We start from the raw sequence: 20,349 nt of genomic DNA on the forward strand, positions 1-20,349 counted from the left end.
GGTAGTTTTCTACTTCCTGGATTTAGCCCTTTGAAGTTGATCTTTGAAAGGAAATCCAAATCTTGTTTCCCCCCCCCACCCCCCAAACTGTTGATTTGAGGAATATAATCCCTATATATATATATATATATATATATATATATATATATATATATATATGGAACAGAGGGATTTCTAATTGTAGAACTTTCTTGGTCTTTCTTCCCCTTTCCAATAGATCAGAAAGGGTCTCATTTAATGTGCTTGTTATAGGTAGCTCACAGGACCTATTAGTCTTGTCCAAAGGCTCTTTTTCAAACATTAGGAATAAGTATTTTTAAATTACACCTGTGCCTTTCTGATGCTGTTCTGTCACTGGAGACAGCTTGGGTGGGAGTAGGACAGCTGTAATAGATTGGGCATAATAATAATTATGGTATTAAGCACTTACTATGTGAGGCACTGTACTAAGCACTGGGATGGATACAGGCAAATTGGGTTGGTCCCACGTGGGGCTCACAGTCTCAATCCCCATTGTAAAATGGGGATTGTAAGGTAGTGGAGGCACAGGAGAAATTAAGTGACTTGCTCAAAGTCACACAGCAGACAAGTGGCAGAGCTGGGATTAGAACCCATGACCTTATGACTCTCAGGTTCATGCTCTACCCACTACACTAGGCTGGCATGTATGGAAGCACAGGGTTTTCAAACTGTAAAGTTCAAAACCACCAATGCATGTCAGGGTTAGGCATCAATCTCCTAAGTTTTTAAAAAAGGTCCAAGGCATCAGTAGTATTAGGTGCTTACAATGTGTCAAGTGTTGTTCTGAGCACATGCAGTGTGTCAAGCACTGGTCTGTGTGCTTGGGTAAATGCAAGTTAATCAGGTTGGACCCAAGTCTGACCCACAATCCAAGCAGGAAGGAGAACAGATATTGAGTCACCATTATACAGATGAGGAGACTGAGGCCCAGAGAAGATGTGTCCAAGGTCACGTAGCAGGCAAGTGGTGGGGCTGGGATTAGAACCCAGGTCCTGACTCTTAGGCCTGTGGTCCTTTCCACTAGGCTATGCTGTTCCTCAACAGTCAAATTGTCCTTTCTTCTAAGAATTTTTCCAAGATATGATCTTGTCTTATGGGTTTCCTAAAATCCCAGGGACCTGAATGCTGCTATTGTGTCCCTATTTGAACCATCGATCATAGGAGCTAAAGAAAGGTGTAATTCAGAGCCAGTGGCAGAACTCTAAAGTTTGCATTTTACTACAGCAATTTTTAACTTGTTTGATGCCAATATCAAAACACAGTACCAAGCATTTACTTTTTGTAGTTTAACTGCCATGTCATCGGCGTTGAGCTGTAAATACTGGTCTCAGAAGTTGACTAAGGCTTGTCTCACTGTCTTCAGTTAAGTGTAAGTGTGCATAAATATTGAGGTACAATCAAGAGCCATTTTATTTTATGCCAAATGTCAGGGGCCTGATATGCCTTCAAAAGGGCAAAGCAGTGCCTGTTAGTTAATCGGCAACTAATGAACATTCCTAGGGCATTTTCCATTAGTTAGGCAATCACCAGTAAACACTGAGCACCTACAAGTTGCCTGGCCTGAAAGTAAGTAGACTAAAATGTGGGTGCCTTTTGTGATTTATATCCTCATTGGGTAGGTTCTTAAACCTTACATCCTAGAATCTGACAACTTTTTGGGTTGTAGTATGAGTTAGTACCTTTTTCTGTTAATCACTGTCCTGTTGGAAGAATGGCCCTCTGTTTTAGGCTCTTTAGCTGAGATTCAATCAATCTATAAACTAGTCTATTTCCTGGGTCTAATCCTGGCTCTACCACTTACTTCTGCATGACTTTGTGTGATCACTTGTCTGCTCTGTGACTTTGGGCAAGCTACTTAACTTTGCTGTGCCTCGGTTACCTCATCTATAAAATGGGGAGTAAGACTGTGAGCCCCACGTGGGACAACCTGATTACCTTGTATCTACCCCAGATCGGTGCTTGGCACTTAGTAAGTGCCTATCAAATACTATAATTGTCATAATTAATTATTTCTCTGTGCCTCAGTTCCCTCATCTGCAAAATGGGGATTCAATACCTGTTCTTCCTCCTATTTAGACTGAGCCCATGTGGGAACTGATTATCTTGTATCTATTCCAGCACTTAGTACATTGCTTGGCATATAGTAAGCACTTTACAAATCCCATTATTGTTCCTAGAAGCAGTAAGTGCGCAGCTACTAAGGATGGCTAGCACCATTGGAAGTCTCTACAACCCTGAGCATGTAGCATAACATGAAACTTTTGATGCCGGAAGTTTGTGGGTTTACATCACATGGTATCAGCTTAAGGAAGGAAAGTAGCTGTGTCATTCACTGGGTGGCTTATAAATGTAATCTTAGATAAATTACATGATCAGGTTTGCTAACTGCAAACATACTTTTTAAAAATAGGAGTTAATCCTAGCTCTACTTATTCCTTGAAAATGGGCTAGGTACAATGGGAATTTAGGAAATTTACTCCCATCAAATGAGAAGCCTGTGTGACTATAGTCATGTAGGTAAATTAGATGCTAGGTGGATTATGGATTTTCTTAGGACCGTAAGCTCCTTCTCCAGACTTGAAATTCCTTAGGGATAGGGATTATGTCTACTAACTCTGTTGTACACTCCCAATTTAGTATAGTGTTCTGCATACAGTAAGAACAATAAATATTGATTACTGGAATGGGAGATTTGAGGGGATTGCAGTGGAGTTCCATGGGAACTGGGACACCAGCAAAAACTGAATCTGGCCTCAAAGACCAGACTACCAGTGGGTTTTTTTTAAAATAGTATTTCAGTGCTTTCTTTGTGCCAGGCACTGTAATCTCCAGGGTAGATACAAGATAATCAGTTTGGACATCCACAACCCGTATAGGGCTCACTGTCTTAATCCTCATTTTACAGATAACCGAGGCACAGTGAAGTGATTTGCCCAAGGTCAGTAAGCAAACATTAGAGCTGGGACTAGAACCCAGGGCCTTCTGACTCCCATGTCTGATCTTTCCACTAGGCCATGTTGCTCACTTTGGTTGCCTCCTATTGTATGATGGCTTCCCTGTCTGAGTAAATGATGGAAACGTGGGTTGGGCAATTCTAAATTAAGGGGCTTGATAGAAATTCAATTACCACAAGGCTTTTTAAAATAAAATTCAGTGCCATTTTCAGTCTTTATTGCCAACTCTTAACTTCTTATCCATAGCCCTGTGAACAACACAGAGTTTATATTCTGAGAGTGAAGGCATATAAAATATAGGTAGACGTCAGCACCATGGGTTGCCCTGCCACTTAAAAGCTGAATCCTCTTGAACTACTAGGGAGGACCTGTGGATAGTGCCCAAGAGAGAAGCTGCTAAAGGAAATAGACCAGTAGGCCAAGAGGCTAATTTAGATCAGGGTTAGATAGATCATTCCTGGATGTCGTTTTAAAAATTTCTTTGGACCAATAGCTTAAACTACCCTATATTGCCCTGTACTGGTGAACAGATGAGGTAACTGAGGCACAGAAAAGTGAAGTGACTTGCCCAAGGTCACAAAGCAGACAGGTATAGAGCCAGGATTAGAAACCCAGGTCCTTCTGATTCCCAGGCCACTTAAACGAGCACAGTGATATTTGCATTAGTGTCAAAGTGGCTGTTAGTTAACCTGGACTTTTTTTGATTGGTCAGTTGTGATAAGCAGGCCAAGTGGTGAAGTGGACTTGCTCAATTTCTTCCAGATTGGGGTATGATTCAAATTGCATTTATTGCCCAGGTGTGACCTCTTAGACCTCTTCAGTGCCTCGCCTGTTGAGCTCCCTCTAGAACTGGGCTGCTTCACTGTGGCCAGCATCAGTCAGAGGTCAGAGGAACACTATCGTTCCACAATGCCAGGTGGCTTGGTCCAGAAGCCCTGGCTGATAACTTCCTTAGCCATTTAGACATTTTGACACTGCTCTTTGCTTCTGTCTGTCTCTCTTTTTATTTTTTATTTTTTTGGAGGTTGCTGTTAGAGGTGTGCAATGCGCTGCCCCTTATCAGGGCTGGGTTTATCACCAGGGGTGAGGACATGGGAAGACCGAGCTGAGCCTGCCGGAAATTGGGTACTTGGTTTACCTTTCCTCGTAACTCTTGGTGGACAGGCGGTAGGTGGAGTTGGTCTTTAGGGCTGCATTTCTGCCAGGGGATAGGATCCAACATGAAACCATCTCTCTCAAAGCACTCAAACAGGAGGGTCTGTAGCACTCAACTTTTCTGGAGCCTTGTTCTTCTGCATTTCATCAAAGGTGCCCACCCTAATGCATGTCTGATAAATATTATTAATTGGTCACTTATTCTGTGCAGAAAACTAGCACACGAGTAATAGAGGTAAAAGCCATGGTTCTTGCCCCCTTTTTTTAAATGGTATTTAAGCACTTACTGTGTTCTAGGCACCGTACTAAGTGCTCGGGTAGATAAAAGTCAATCAGGTTGGACACAGTCTGTGTCCCACATCAGGCTCACAATCTTGATCCTCATTTTATAATAATAATAATTGTGGTATTGAGCAGTTAGTATGTGCCAGGTGCTGTTCTAAGTGCTGAGGTGGATACAAGAAAATCAGATTGAACACAGTCCCTGTCCCACATGGGGCTCACAATTTTAATTTAGATGAGGGAACTGAGGCCCAGAGAGGTGAAATGACTTGCCCAAGGTTTCACAGCAGACAAGTGACAGAGCCAGGGTTATCCTCTATCCACTCTCTGCACTGCCTCTCCCCTCAGGGAGATGATAATGATAATTCGTATTAAGTGCTTACTATGTGGCAAGCACTGCTCTAAGCACTGGGGTAGATGGAAGATAATCAGGTTGGACACAGTCCCTGTCCCACATGGGGCTCCCAGTCTAAGGGAGCGAGAGCAGAAGAAATTGAGGTACAGAGAAGTTGTGGCTTACCTGAGGTCATACAGCAGTTAAGGGGCAGAGCTGGGATTAGAACCCAGGTCCTTCGGACTCCCAGACCCGTGCTCTAACCACCAGGCTCTCTAGACTAAACTCGTGGGTAGAGAATATATCTACCAACTGTTACACTGTACTTAGTAAAGTGCTCTGCACACAGTAAGCACTCGATGGATTCACAGGCCATGCTGCTTCTCTACAATCTAAAGTGGGAGACGGACATAGAATAAATTACCAATTGGAGGAGAAAGAAAGATGGAAGAACAAGTGCTGAGAAAGACTACATAAATCCATATGGAGGGGGCAGAATGCATAAATTGCGGAAGAGGTAGTTGGGAGATTATGAACCTAGGAACACTGTGAGCCCTATGTGGGACAGGGATTATAGCCAATTTAATTAACTTGTGTCTCCCCTAAAACAATGTTTGACACATAGTAAGTGCTTTATAAATACTATATTTTTAAAAAAACACTTTTGGGAAAGCCTGCAGTGGGTGGGCTCAATCAATCAATGGTATTTATTGAGCACTTTATGTGCAGAGTCCAGTGACAGTGCTTAGTGGCACGTAGTAAGCGCTTAACAAATACCATAAAAGACCTCCAAACCATAGTACAGTACAACAGAATAAACAGACACATTCCCTGATCATAATGAACTTGTAGTCTAGTGGGGCACATAGGCATTAATATGAATAAGTAATTCACAATATATAATTTAAAGATATGTATATAAGTGTGGTGGGGGTGAAGAGCAAATGCCCAAAGGTCACAGATCCAAGTACAAATGGGATTTCAGAAGGGCCTTGAATACTTACTGTGTACTAAGCGCTTGGGAGAGTACAATATAACAGCAGACACATTCCTGTCCACAGGGAGCTCGTAGTCTAGAAGGGGAGACACAATAATATAAATAAAATAAATAAATGTATTACAGCTACATATATGCTATGGGGTTGGGAAGGCGGATGAATTGAGCAGCAACTTAGAGTGGTGCAGAAGGGAGTGGGACAGGAGAGGAGGGCTTAGGGAAGGCTTCTTGGAGGAGATGTGTCTTCAATAAGGTTTTGGAGTGGCGGAGAGCAGTTATCTACATCCGATATGAGGAGGGAGGGCATTCCAGGCCAGAGGTAGGATGTGGGTAAGAGGTTGGTGCCGAGATAGATGGGATTGAGGTACAGTGAAAAGGTTAGCATTAGAAGATGGAGAGAGCTGAGGGTCAGTGGATTTGAAGCAGGAACAGAATTCCACATAGGAAGAAGGGTTGGAGGTGGGATAGTTAGCTCTAGACTGTAAGCTTGTTCTGGCAGAGAATGTGTCTGTTTATTGTTATTTTGTACTCTCCCAAGTGCTTAGTAACAATAATGATAATAACAATGATGGTATTGGTTAAGCACTTACTGTGTGCCAAGCAGTGTTCTAAGCGGTGGGGTAGATACGAAGTTATCAGGTTGTCCCACGTGGGGCTCACAGTCTTAATCCCCATTTTACAGATGCGGTAACTGAGTCACAGAGAAGTTAAGTGGCTTGCCCAAAGTCACAGGGACAAGTGGTGGAGCTGGGATTAGAACCCACGACCTCTGACTCCCAAGCCCATGCTCTTTCCACTAAGCCACGCTACTTCTCTTATAATTTGTGGTATTTGTTAAGTGCCAGGCACTGTACTAGACACTGGGGTGGATACAAGCAAATCGGGTTGGACACATTCCCCGTCCCATGTGGGGCTTACAGGCTCAACCCCCATTTTAGAGATGAGGTAACTGAGGCCCACAGAAGTGAAGTGACTTGCCCAAGGTCACACAGCAGACAAGTGGCTGTCAGGATTAGAACCCATGACTTTCTGATTCCCAGGCCAAGGCTCTACCTACTACATCATGCTGCTTCACACAGTATGTGCTCAAATACAATTGAATGAATGAATAAATAGTTGCCTGTAGTATACCACTGCAGTTATCTGCCACTATACTAGGGGCTTTGGCTTTGAAACAGTGCACAGTATATGAAACCCAAGAAATAGGCTGACTCAGTGCTGGGCAAGATGTCAATCCATTCACTCATTCAGTCATTCATTCAATTTATTTATTGAGTGCTTATTGTGTGCAGAGCACTGTACTAAGCGCTTGGGAAGGAACAACCCAACAATAATGGCATTTGAACACATTGTTGGCAAAGCAATCAATCAATGGTATTTATTGAGTGCTTACTGTGCGCAGGGCATTGTATATGCATTCATTCATTCAATCGTATTTATTGAGTGCTTACTGTGCGCCGAGCACTGCGCTAAGAGCTAGGGAAAGTACAATACAACAATAAACAGTGACATTCCCTGCCCACAACAAGCTTGCAGCCATCAATCCACGTAAATAAAATGACAGATATGTACATAAGTGCTGTGGGGCTGGTGGTCAGGGAGAGAGCAAAAAGAGCAAGTCACGGCAACGCAGAAGGGAGAGGGAGATGAGGAAAAGTGGGGCTTAATCTGGGAAGGCCTCTCGGAGGAGATGTGCCTTCAATAAGGCTTTGAAGGCAGGGGGAGTCATTGTCTGGCGGATAGAGAAGCAGCGTGGCTCAGTGGAAAGAGGCCGGGCTTGGGAATCAGAGGTCATAAATTCAAATCCCAGCTCCACCGCTTGTCAGCTGTGTGACGTTGGGCAAGTCACTTCACTTCTCTGGGCCTCAGTTCCCTCATCTATCAAATGGGGATTAAGATTGTGAGCCCCACATGGGACAACCTGATCACCCTGTATCCTCCCCAGCGCTTAAAACAGTGCTTTGCACATAGTAAGTGCTTAATAAATACCAAAATTATTATTAATAAGTGCTTGGGAGAGTATAACACAACAGCATAACAGACACATTCCCTGCCATGACCATTTTACAGTCTAGAGGACTGTAAGCTAGTCTAGAGCACTGTACTGAGTGCTTGGGAGAAGTCACTTAACTTCTCAGTTACTGAGAAGTTACTAAGTTCAGAAGTTACTGAGGGGTGCCTCAGTTACCTCATCTGTAAAATGGGGATGAGGAATGTGAGCCCCAGAATCATTAGACACATTCCCTGCATACAATGAGCATTTGAAAGTATTTTCCAGGGGAAAACTGCTCACGTCTAGAATCTAGACAAGGTAAAGTCTAACCCTCGGCAGAAATCATGCACACTCCCAGGAAGCAACTGGTGATCAGGTAGGCTGGTGGATTTCATTCATTCATTCAATCATATTTATTGAGTGCTTACTGTGTGCAGAGCACTGTACTAAGCACTTGGGAAGTACAAGTTGGCAACATTATAGAGATGGTCCCTATCCAACAACGGGCTTCGCTCTGCCAGCTCACAACACTCTGAATCATCTTTTTAGCATATGGTTTGCCCAGTCATATTGCAAAGGCTGATGGCCCTGTGCACATATACACACAGAGATACGGTAACTAGTTACTGTGGTCACTGTGGCTTATGACGCATTCATTGGATTTGTCCAAAAACAACACCTCAGCTGTTCGGAGAGCAGCTTCACTGAAATCAAAAGGAACCCCGGGAAAGGAGGAGGATACTGTGATGTGTGTTGAACTTTCATGTTTGGCACCCCGTTACCGTGCCCTGCAGTGATGCATGAAGACCAGAGTGGCCAGACCAGTTTGTTTGTTTGCCCAGTCGAAAGTTGAGTCAGAAAGCAAACAGTGTCTGCGGCCAAAAAGAACCCAGGTCCGGGAAGTTTATCATGGCAGTTCTCTGAAAATGACTGGGTGGGGGGAGGTTTGCTGTTTAAGTGGATTGGGAAACTATTTTGGTAATGTCACCATGTAAAGAATGGAGAGAATGTGTGCTCTTGCCTAGTTTATAGGGACAGTGGCCATTTGTCCAGTGTTCAGCTGGTCTGTTCTTGGCTGAAACTGATTCAGCCCTGGAAGTCTTTATGTCTGCTATTGGTAGTTTGAAGCAGCATGACTTAGTGGAAAGAGCACGGGGTTGGGAGTCAGAGGACCTGGGTTTTAATGCCAGCTTCCCCCTTTACCTGCTGTATGACCTTGGGCAAGTCACTTCACTGAGCCTCAGTTCCTCCATCCACAATGTTCTCCCTCCTACTTATTCTGTGAGTCACGTGTAAGACCTGATTAACTTGTATTTACTCCAGCACTTAGAACAGTATTTGACATGTAGTAAGCACTTTTACAAGCACTTACAAGACACTGCTATGAAGCAATGTGGATAGAGCACGGGCCTGGGAGTCAGAAGGACCTGGGTTCTAATCCGCCTCCTCTGCTTGTCTGCTCTGTGACCTTAGGCAAGTCACTTAACTTCTCTGTGCCTCATTTACCTCATCTGTAAAATGGGGTTAAGAATGTGAGCCCCATTTGGGACTGGGACTGTGTCCAACCTGATTAACTGGTATCTATCCTAACGCTTAGAACAGTGCTTGGCACATAGTAAGTGCTTAACCACTACCATAATTTTTAAATGCCACAATTATTATTATTTCCCATGTCCAGTTTCCCCCACCTAGCTTCCCACATACCAGAAGTGGAACCATGCTTCCATGGTCTGGTGAGGGGGAAAACAGTGTTACTGGACCCGTTTCAGCTTGGTCATACAGTGATAGTGCTTCTGCCCTCCTGGGAGGGGAGTGGGGTGTGAGAACTTCTAGTGAAGCAGCAACGATACAAGGAAATCCCTGTCGGTTCAAGCAGGAGGCCTGGAAAGATCAGATTTCGAATGAACCAAGTTGGATTACCCAATGATTTCATTAAGGGACCGTGGGCACTTCACAGTTGGGTTGGCCCATCTGGCTTTCAGTGCCTCCGCTGTGCCCATGTTGTGCCTTGCGCTTCTCCTGGGGGTAGCTTGAAATGATTAACGAGAGGGTGACTCCCAGCTGAAGAACAGAGTGGCCATGTCTCACCCACACTCTTCCTTCTCTGCCTACCCTGCCCCAGTTGGCAGCGGGGATGGGGAAGATGGTTTGGGCCTGGGGAAACTTCACAGCTAAGAGGCCACCAGCTTAAAGAAACCACCTGGCCTAGTGGACAGAGCACGGGCCTGGGAGTCAGAAAGACCTGGGTTCTAATCCTGACTGCACCACTTGTCTGCTGTGTGACCTTGGGAAAAATCACTTCACTTCTGTACCTCAGTTACCTCATCTGTTAAAATGGGGATTAAGACCGTGAGCCCTATGTGGGACTTCATTCATTCATTCAATCGTATTTATTAAGCACTTAAATGTGCAGAGCACTGCACTAAGCACTTGGGAGAGTACACTATAACAATAAACAGACATATTCCCTTCCCACAGTGAACTTATTGTGTCCAATCTGACCAACTTGTATCTACCCCAATTCTTAGTACAGTGCCTGGCATAGAGTAAGTGTTTAAAAATACCATTAAAACAATAATGTCAACAAAACTTGTATTTCCACTTACCTGGGCCCCTAATAATAATGATGCTATTAGTCAAGTGCTTACTATGTGCCAGGCACTGCACTGAGCACTGGGGTAGATGCAAAGTAATTGCCAGACCTTGGGCAGACTGGGAATCCTTCCAGGGACACTGAGAGTCAGTCAGTCATATTTACTGAACCCTCACTGTGTGCAGAGCTCTATACTGAACATTTGGGAAAGTACAAATCCACAATAAATTGACACAGTCTCTGCCCACAATGAGTTTATAATCTAGAGAATGAGCTTTTTATCTCCTGGCTTTTGACATTTGGTAGCCATGCCTTGGCAGACAGCTGGTCAGCAGGACCTGGGAGCATCACCAAGCCCGCTGGTGGCCCTGAAACTGCCTAAGGCTCTCCCTATGTCATGCTTGTGATTCTGTGGGCCTGGCTGTCGGAGTGATGTCCTGGGAAGGTTGAAGTTGTGACTCTATGAGAGCAGAGCATCTAGGGTGATTCCTGGGGGTTTCCTGGTTCTGAGCAGATGAAGGAGCCTCCTCCCCAGCGGGAGTCAGAGGGAGTCCAAGGGCTTAGCTAATTCAGATCCACAGTCCTCGGGCTCCCCATCCCTCCCTCTGGTCTTAGAGGTGGCACTACACTCTGCCACCCTGGAGAGCTTAGGCACTAAAGGAACCCATCCCTGGCTCCAGGAGAGGCAGTGATGGTGAAGTTCTCATTCAAATGCCTTCCTGCTTTGCCTCCTCTCTTCTCTTTTCTCTCTCCTCTCCCCTCTCATTTCTCCTCTCCTTTTTCGCTCTCCTTTCCTCTCTCTCCCTCTCCTTTCTCTGCTTGGGGCTCTCTCTCCCCTTTGTCCTTGGGTCCTTGAGAGAGATGAGGTCAGTGTTTAGGAGAACCCATAGGAGATGGTTGTCAAGTGCTTTTTATGTGCCAAACACTGTACTTACTTCTGGGGTAGATACAATTTAATCAAAAATAGGCCCTGTCCCACATGGGGCTCACATTCTTAATCCTCATTTTGTAGATGAGATAACTGAGGCACAGAAAAGTTGCATGATTTGCCCAACGTCACACAGCAGACATGTGGCAGAGCCAGGATTAGAACCAACGTCCTTCTGATTCCCATACCCCTACTCTATCCATGAAGCCATGTTTCTTTTTTGTAACCTGCAATAGGGTGTTAAGCATTTATCTGTTTCTTCCAGGTTGGAAAGGGAACATACCCTCCAGACTGCATACTGCTTGTGGGCAGGAAATGTGTCTACCAACTCTGTTCTACTGTACTCTCTCAAGTGCTTAGTACGGCGGCCTGCACAAAGTAAGAACTCAAATACAATTGATTGATTGAGCTGTCCAATATTCGCAGTGGCATCCTAATATAGGAGGAAGCTTCCAATCACACAGCTCCCCTGAGCTGCCTCATTAACAGCAACCACTGGAAAACTTGCCTCTTGGGGACTACTTTGTTTCTTTGCCTTCTCAGTCCGTTTGGGGTCTGAGGTTGTGATTGTGACATTTCCAGCCATTCTTTGAGGCCAGACACCCAAAACATTAGGAGTAACAGTAGACCTCTCCCCACTCTAAAAAAAACTTCCGGACCTTTCCCAGAAGCCCCAAACTGCTTTTTTAGCCACAATACACTACAACTTTTAAATCTTACTTTTATGTTAACTTTATTGTTTTTGTTTTGCTTTTTTTTCTGTCCATAGCCAGTCCTCCCCAACATTTTTTTAAGGGCATTTGTTAAATGCTTACTATGTGCCAGGCACTGTACTAAGCACTGGGGTAAGATTTGAGCTAATCAGGTTGGGCACAGTCCATGTCTTACATAATAAAAATAATAATACTTGTAATAGTGGTATTTGTTAAGCACTTACTATGTGCCAGGCACTATACTAAGCACCAGGGCACATACAAGGAAATTGGGTTGGACACAGTCTCAGCCCCCATTTTGTAGATGAGGTAACTGAGAAGTGAAGTGACTTGCTCAAGGTCACACCAGACAAGTGTTGGAGTCAGGATTAGAACTCATGACCTGACTTCCAGGCCTATGCTCTACCATTACGCCATGCTGGAGATGGGTGCTAGCAAAGACAAACTGAAAAAAAACCCGATACAAAGACATCCTGCCTTATGACCAGACCCGGCTGCCCCTGACCCTGTTGGAGGAGGATGGGCAGACAGACTACATCAACGCCAACTTCATCCAGGGAGTGGACGGCCAGAAGGGCTACCTAGCCACTCAAGGACCACTAGCTCACACTTTGCTGGACTTCTGGAGGATGATCTGGCAGTACCACGTGAAGGTGATCATCATGGCCTGCAGGGAGTTTGAGAATGGCAAGAAAAAATGTGAGCATTACTGGCCCCTGGAGCAGGAACCGCTCCAGATCGGACCATTTTCTGTCATCCAGACAAGGGCAAAGCAGCTGAACCCAGATGTGTTGCTGCGGTCTATGAGAGTCACCTTCCAGAGGTCTATACTTCACGCTGCTGCCCGGATCATCTTTGAGCAAAAACGCTCTGGGCATGTTATTCCCCTCCTCAAAAATCTCCAGTGGCTGCCTGTCAACCTATGCATCAAGCAAAAACTCCTCACTCTCGGCTTCAAGGCTCCCTTCTCTCCTTCTACAGCCCAGCCCTCACCCTCCGCTCCTCTGCCACTAATCTCCTCACTGTACCTTGTTCTCGCCTGTCCCGCCCTCAACCTCCGGCCCATGTCCTCCCGCTGGCCTGGAATGCCCTCCCTCCACACATCTGCCAAGCTAGCTCTCTTCCTCCCTTCAAAGCCCTACTGAGAGCTCACCTCCTCCAAGAGGCCTTCCCAGACTGAGCCCCCTTTTTCCTCTCCTCCTCTCCATCCCCCCACCCTCCCTCCCCTTCCCACAGCACCTGTATATATGTTTGTACAGATTACTCTATTTATTTTACTTGTACATATTTACTATTCTATTTATTTTGTTAATGATGTGCATCTAGCTTTAATTCTTTTTGTTCTGATGACTTGACACCTGTCCACATGTTTTGTTTTGTTTTCTGTTTCCCCCTTCTAAACTGTGAGCCTGTTGTTGGGTAGGGGATGTCTCTATATGTTGCCAACTTGTACTTCCCAAGCGCTTAGTACAGTGCTCTGCACACAGTAAGCACTCAATAAATACAATTGAATGAATGAATGCTTCTACATAGGGCTCAGAGGTTCTCTGCCTTTATGGAGACTACATAGAACAATGATGACGACTGGACCCTGGACTTCTACCCTAGATTGTGAGCATTTTTTTAAATAGTATTGGTTAAGTGCCAGGGCCTGTACTAAACACTGAGATAGATAATCAGGTTGGACACAGTCCATGTCCCACATGGGGCTTCCAGTCTTAATCCCCATTTTACAGATGTGGTAATTGAGGCCCAGAGAAGTGAAGTGACTTGCCCAGGGTAACTGTCATGAGCCCCTGGTTCGTACCAACCAGGACCTTCCTTGATCAGGCGAGCCTCAGTGATACATTGCGGAGTTCAAACCACACCTCTGATCACCAAGGTTGTGAAAAGTTTTTTAGTTAGTTTTACAAACGTGCAAGGGAGTGACACATACACACACACACACACACACACACACACACACACACTCACTCCACCAAGGGTCCAATACCAGTCTGTGGTCAAAGGAGCCTGTTCTGCCAATGCTTTTTCTTTCTGCCTCCAAGTGCTGCTGCCTTCTAAAGCTCACCTGCTGCTCTCCTTCTGCTGCTCCAATGCTTGCTGCTCTCCTGCTCCAATGCTTGCATCTCTTTGCATCTCAGCATGCCTCAGTGCTGCTTGTCTGCATCCCTCTGTCTGCCTCCAGGTAACCCCTCAGGTGTGCCCCCCTTAACAATTAAAAGCCACGGCCTTTTACCTGCCTTAGGTATCACAGCTGGGGCTTTAAATGGCAGTCATTGATTGGCTACCAGGTAGAGCACAGAGAGGAAGCTGTGCCTCCCTCCATGCTCTGCCCCCACAGGTCTGCAATCATCTGACCTCAAGTAAAGCCATCCATGCCTTCTCAAAATCTCTCCCTTGCTGTTTATGGGATCACAAACAGTCACTAGCAAGGCAGCTTGTTGTGGGCTCATCACAGTAACACTTCAGATAAGTGGAGTGGGGATTTGAACCCAGGTCCTTTTGATTCGCAGCCCGGTGCTCTATCCATTAGGCCACACTGCTTCTCCTTGAAGGCAGAGATTGGGTATACTTACTCTATTGTAGTGGATTTGCTCAGGTACAGTGCTCTGCATGCAGTAAGTGCTCAGTGAATACCACTTAATGCCCTAGTGGGCCACCACTGGTTCATTTTCTCTAAGTTGTTTCAGCCAAGGATTTGTCTCCTCAGTGACCTTGCTGGTCTGTCCCCAAGAAGTCTGAGCCCTCAGCAGGGAGAGCAGACAAAGACATCATCTTAACCCTAGCCTCCTGCATCCTCAGGCCTAGTATGACCTTGAATGCTCATAGAGAGGCTGTGCCACATCATTCCTTCCCAGGTGGGAGAGCCTAGGGTTGTACACATCGGGCTACAATGAGCCTGCTCACTCTCTTTCCCTTTGAAGCCAAGGCGAATTTGGTTGGACAATACTAATAATTGTAGTATTTGTTGAGCACTTTCTTTCTCTCTCTCTTTATTTCTCATATACATGTGGGTTGAGCACTTTATATATATATATATATAGTTATAGATTATATATATTTGAGCATTTTCTCTCTATATAGATATATCTATCTCTCTATAGATATCTATAAATAGATATCTCCCTACAGAGAGAAAATATTCAACTATATATGTCTATAATTATATAAATACATAGAAAGTGCTCAACTTTATAAAGAGAGAAAATTCTCAGCTATATATATCTATAACTATATATATATATATATAGAAAGTGCTCAACTATAGCGGTAGTGCTCAACTCTACCGAGAATAAATACTCAACTCTATAGAGAGTAAATGATTAACTCTATAGAGTAAGTGCTCACTACATATAGAGTAAGTGCTCAACTCCATATTGAGAGTGAGTGCACAACTATATATATGTATATGTATACGTAGAGAGAAAGTGCTCAACTATATATATATATATACAGTAAGTGCTCAACTACACACACACACATATACATACATATATAGTATTAAGCACTTACTATGTTACAGGCACTGTATTAAGTGCTGGGGTAGATACAAGTTAGTCAGTTTAGACACAGTGCATGTTTCACGTAGGGCTTACAGTCTTAACCTCCATTTTACAAATGAGGTAACTGAGGCACAGAAAAGTGAAGTGACTTTCCCATGGTCACTCAACAGAGAAGTGGCAAAGGCAGAATTAGAATCCAGGTCCTTCAGTTTCCCAGGCCAGTGCTCTATCCACTAGGCCACGCTGCTTCCTTGTCAGGATGATAAAACACTTCAATGGCCACCAATAGAGTTTGTGGAGTCTCCTTCTCTTCTCTTCTCCTTATCTGGAGACCTTTTTTAAGGAACAAAAGTCTGTCCTGGAGGGGTTAGTCTTTCACATGCCTGTCAGCAGGGAGATGGACCAGATGACCCTTCCCAGCTCCAATTCCTTTGTCCTCTCGGCTGACCAGTTCACTCTTCAACTCCATAGAGGAATCCACCTTAATTCTGCTGGGGGAAATTCAAGTTGGCCAGCAGGCTGAGCTTGTCCTGAGGCTGAGATTGGTGAGATAGTGGGGCAAGGGAACCTGGTTGGAAATCCTGGGTCCTCAAGATCTCTTGGGACAGAGACCCATTGCTGCCACTCTATTTTTCTGAGCTGGGTCAGCAGGACAGTAGTTCAGCCTGGAGGCAGGGAGAGCACATGGCCTCTAGAGGAGTTTACAAGTGGGTCATTTCTGGCTGTCTGGTTTTCTGTCTCCTGCTCTTTTGGCAGCTTTGCAACCGATTCTATGACTTTGGGGCTGGGTTTTGGTGCAATTAGTTTTAATCTCCTAATTCAAATTCCTGGGAAATAGAAGTGAGCCCTGAGGTGGAAGGCAAGCTGAGTTCTGTGAGAAGGAACACAGAGTATGGGAACTGTTAGGACACGGCACAGTCTAAGTCGATTCCTGCTCTTCAATGGAGGCCACTCCCTCCACTCTGCACTCTTCTCCAGTCCCCCAACCCTGGGTGTGTATATATATACACACACACACACACACGCCTTTATTCTATTCATCATCAACATTAAAGTGCCCATTGCATAGACTGTCCACTCGCTGAAAATATTTTTGTTTATCAGTTGCTCGACTTTATTTTGTACTTCCTATGTGCCTAGTTCAGGACATTGCAGCAAGTGGGTGCTTGAGGAATACTGTGAGTTTTCCTAACTCTGTTGTATTGTAATCTCCTTAGGGCTTAGTACAGTGCTCTGCATATAGTGAACACTCAATAAAGACCATTGATTGATGAATTACACTACATTCCTAGGCACGTAGAGCAGCATGGTCTAATGGGTGGTATGTGGGGCTGGAAGTCAGAAGGTCATGTGTTCTAATCCCGGCTCTGCTACTTCTCTGCTCTGTGAGCTTGGGCAAGTCATTTCACTTCTCTGCTTCAGTTACCTTATCTTTCAAATGGGGATTAAGACCGCAAGCCCCATGTGGGACAGGAATTGTCTCCAAAAACCTGATTATGCTGTCTACCCCAGTGCTTAGAACAGTGCTTGACACATAGTGCTTGACAAATACCATAAGTAGAAGATGTGATCTGCTTTGGCTGGAGCTCTCTCTCCTGGGGATCCTTTTTCAAGTTCCTTCCCAGATGGCCATGTCCTTTGGGGAAGGATTTATGTGTTTCAATCAATCAATCGTATTTATTGAGCACTTACTGTGTGCAGAGCACTGTCCTAAGCACTTGGGAAGTACTAGTTGGCAACATATAGAGACAGTCCCTACCCAACAGTGGGCTCACAGTCTATTTTCACAGGTACTTTCGGTACTTAATTTCGCCTCGGCTGCCAAGAGGCTGTGTGAGCTAAGTGCCAGGCACTGTACTAAATTCTGGGGTCGATACAAATATGCAAGCTAATCAGGTTGGACACAATCCATGTTCACTCATTCATTCAATTATATTTATTGAGCGCTTACTGTGTGTAGAGTATTGTACTAAGCGCTTAGGAGAGTACAATGTAACAATAGACATTCCCTGCCCACAACAAGCCTGTCACTGTAGATGGCACTACCATCCTTCCCATCTCACAAGCCCGCAAACTTGGGGTCATCCTTGACTCCACTCTCTCATTCACCCCACACAGCCAATCCATCACCAAAACCTGCCGGTCTCACCTCCACAACATCGCCAAGATCCGCCCTTTCCTCTCCATCCAAACCGCTACCTTGCTGGTTCAATCTCTCATCCTATCCTGACTGGATTACTGCATCAGCCTCCTCTCTGATCTCCCATCCTCCTTTCTCTCCCCACTTCAGTCTATACTTCACTCTGCTGCCTGGATTATTTTTGTACAGAAACACTCTGGGCATGTCATTCACTTCCTCAAAAATCTCCAGTGGTTGCCTGTCAACCTACGAATCAAGCAAAAACTCCTCACTCTCAGCTTCAAGAGTCTCCATCTCCCCCTCCTACCTCACTTCCCTTCTCTCCTCGAGCCCAGCCCGCACCCTCCACTCCTCTGCCGCTAGCCTCCTCACTGTGCCTCGTTATTGCCTGTCCCGCTGGCGACCCCCAGCCCACGTCCTTCCCCTGGCCTGGAATGCCCTCCCTCCACACATCCGCCAAACTAGCTCTCTTCCTCCCTTCAAAGCCCTACTGAGAGCTCACCTCCTCCAGGAGGCCTTCCCATACTGAGCCCCCTTTTTCCTCTCCTCCTCCCCATCCCCCCAGCCCTACCTCCTTCTCCTCACCACAGCACTTGCATATATTTGTATAGATTTATTACTCTTTTTATTTTACTTGTACATATTTACTACTCTATTTTGTTAATGATGTGCATATAGCTATAATTCTATTTATTCTGATGGTTTTGACACCTGTCTATATGTTTTGTTTTGTTGTCTGTTTCCCCCTTCTAGACTGTGAACCCATTGTTGGGTAAGGACCGTGTCTATATGTTGCCAACTTGTATTTCCCAAGCACTTAATACTGTGCCCTGCACACAGTAAGCACTCAATAAATATGATTGAATGAATGAATGAATGTCACTTCACTTCTCTGGGTCTCAGTTATCTCATCTCTAAAATGGGGGAAAAAAACATTAGCCCCGTGTGGGAAGTGGACTGTGTCCAAACCGATTAGCTTTACTTACCTCAGTGTTTAGGACAGTGCTTGGCACGTAGTAAGCACTTAACAAATACCTTAAAAAAAAGAGAGAGCAAGGGGCCATGCCAGTCCAGCAGGAGGCTACCAGTGGGTGTGTATGTTTAGGGGCTGTGTCTCTATCAATTAGTCAATCAATCAATTGGTAGCATTTTTTTGAGGCCTTACTATGTGCAGAGCACTGTTCTAACCCCTAAGACCCTTGAGGGGGAGAGGAAGCTTCAGACCAGGGGTCTTCCAGGCCCTCTGTCTTCCCCGATAGTAACCGTCCTGTAGATGAGGATGGCGGAGAATAATACTCCTGCCAGAAACCAGCTCTGAGCTGGGGTAGGGGAGGAAGGGTAGGAGGGGGGAGCTCTCTGCAGCAGGAGTGGGGATATCTCTGCAGCAGGAAGGGCCTTGGAGATGGGTCCTATTTCTCCTCTTCTTGGGCAGCAGAGGGCAGTGGAATTCCATCTACTGCTTGGCACGGCGGGCTCCTGCCAGGCTGTGCCCCATTCAAGGCTCTGCAACCTGGCACTCCTTCCCACCCAACCCTGCCAGGGCTGGGCCGGGCGTTAACTGTGACTGGGGCAATCCTCAACCTAGGATTCCTCGGGGCAGATTCCCTCTCTGGGCAGCTGAACGGACCCCTGCTGCCTAGTTTTAGTGTAGGGTGAGGTCTGGGGATCGGGACCCCTGAAATAATAATAATAAAAATAATGGCATTTGTTAAATGCTTAATATGTGCCAAGCACTGTTCTAAGCACTGCGATAGATTCAAGGTAAACAGGTTGTCCCACGTGGGGCTCACAGTCTTAATCCCCCTTTTACAGATGAGGTAACTGAGGCCCAGAGAAGTGAAATGACTTGCCCAAAGTCACACAGCTGATCAATGGCAGGGCCCAGATTAGAACCCACTGCCTCTGACTCCCAAGCCCAGGTTCTTTCCACTATGCCACACTGCTTCTCTAATTATGGTATTTGTTAAGCACTTATTATGTGTCAAGCACTACTGGAGTAGATACAAGCTAATTGGGTTGGACATAGTCTCTGTCCCACATGGGGCTCATGGGCTTACTCCCCATTTTACAGATGAGGGTTCTGAAGCACAGAGAAGTGAAACCACTTGACCAAACAGGCAAATGTTGGAGCCAGGATTCGGACACAGATCCTTCTGACTCCTAGGACCTTGCTCTCTCCAGTAGGCCACGCTACTTTGCCCCAAGCTAGTCCTGTCTCTGCCCCTCTGGCTGCAGTCCCCACCTTGTCCTTCCCCCTCTCCAAAGCCAGCAGAAGGGATTCAGGAGGCTCAGGAGACTGAGGAAGAGCCTTCCGTGAAGGCCCAGTCAACCTGTAGGTGTCAGCTGGGCCTCGGGGAAAGCTGCCTGCTGTTACTTCAGAACTGGAGGTGGGAGAGGAACAACAGAGACCCCCACAGCTGCAGCCAAAGACCCTCTTAAGCTCAGGGTGGCCTGGGGGATGAAGGGGTTAGCTGGACAGCCGGGCCTCTTCCCTATCCCCCGAGGCTGGGACAGCTGTTGTCTCTGGTAGTCTCTGAAGGAGCAGGGGCAGGGTGAAGTAGCTTCCTTGTTACTTGAGCCTTGTCACTAAGGGGGAACCTCGACTCTGCACAAGGCACAAGGCACAAGGCATAGACTCCTCCCAAAGTCAAGTCCTGCAATGACTAGAGGGAGGGCAGCATAATAATAGTCTAATGATGATAATAATAATAATAATAAGAATGACAGTGGCAT

Source organism: Tachyglossus aculeatus, chromosome 21, assembly GCF_015852505.1.
Source record: "Tachyglossus aculeatus isolate mTacAcu1 chromosome 21, mTacAcu1.pri, whole genome shotgun sequence".
Taxonomy (NCBI): domain Eukaryota; kingdom Metazoa; phylum Chordata; class Mammalia; order Monotremata; family Tachyglossidae; genus Tachyglossus; species Tachyglossus aculeatus.